Below are 1,199 nucleotides of genomic sequence, written 5' to 3'. Positions count from 1 at the left end.
GGTTGCAAATCAACCAAATGGTGGAATGATCGGTCGCTATGATGGGCACTGACCACCAGAGGGCATATGCTCAACACAGAAGCTCTCACAGGGCGAGCACTGCTCAGCCAGAAGCTGGGCTCATGGTTGGAGAGTGCAGCAGAGGTGGTGGGAGCCTCTCCCGCTTCCACAGCAGCACTAAGTTCTCCTTGGGGGATGTCTGCCTGGGCTTATGCCAGCAGGCGGCCATCCCCAGAGGGATCCTGGACTGAGAGAGAGTGCAGGCTGGGCTGAGGGACCCCCCCCTCACCCCACCCCAGTGCACAAATGTCGTGTATCGGGCCTCTAGTTACTAATAAAGACCAGCCACCCTTAGCAATTTAATCCATATTTTCTACTATTTAGAACCCAGCGATCCATTAGTGAAAATGTTCATTGTATTTGTGTACTTCTCCTTCCACCCCACGTGGATGGCCCAAACCCTCTTACGCTTATTTTACCCCATTATTAGACATGAATTTAGGGGAGAGACGGTACCCAACTATAAAGCTAACAGTCCAAACAAGAGTGTGACATTTAAGATAAGTGCACAAGACCGAGCAACTGCAGATGTCCATCTCTCCGAGGTTTTTGGTTGTCAGACACTCTGGGGTAGGAGTGGCCTCATAAAAAAAGCCCAGCATCATCCCCTTTATCTTCCCAAGACTGTAAGACACGCCAGAGAGTGAGTAACTCTGTCCTATTGGAAGCTCCCAAATGTTGTGATTGAAATAGAACACCTCATTTAATTCTCATCCCCGGGATGAATTCATAATTCATGAACCATTCCAGGCTTTTCATAATAAATGACAACTGGCTGAAAAACATGTCTGCTGCCTTTGGCTAAATATATAAATATCATATATACATATTGGCTTCATGCATTTTGGCCAAGAAACAAATATTGAGCACATTATAGTTAAGTTCATATACGTACATTGATATGTGTATGTCTTTGTGTGTATATATGTGTGTACATGTAAGTATATGCACGTGTGTGTATAGACAAAATATTCACAGAGCATACATTATTGAGAATCCTCTCAGGCCAAGGAATACTCTCCTGAGGCCCAGGCCCACTCTATCAGATGCCTGCTTAGCAACAAGCGATGATTCCTTTGACTAGAAAATATTAGCATCTCCACATCATACCTGTCATTTAAGATGCAGCTCAAGTGCCA

The 1,199-nt window shown here is 45.2% G+C and overlaps 1 protein-coding gene across 11 annotated transcripts in view; it reads right to left on the bottom strand.

The window, feature by feature from the left end:
- Positions 1-1,199, bottom strand: part of NCAM1 (neural cell adhesion molecule 1) — a 350,846-nt gene that overhangs the window by 170,336 nt on the left and 179,311 nt on the right. The gene's annotated exons all lie outside the window — the stretch shown is intronic.

Source organism: Myotis davidii, unplaced genomic scaffold (genome assembly GCF_000327345.1).
Source record: "Myotis davidii unplaced genomic scaffold, ASM32734v1 scaffold1025, whole genome shotgun sequence".
Taxonomy (NCBI): domain Eukaryota; kingdom Metazoa; phylum Chordata; class Mammalia; order Chiroptera; family Vespertilionidae; genus Myotis; species Myotis davidii.
This window is presented reverse-complemented; position numbering and strand designations above follow the sequence as displayed.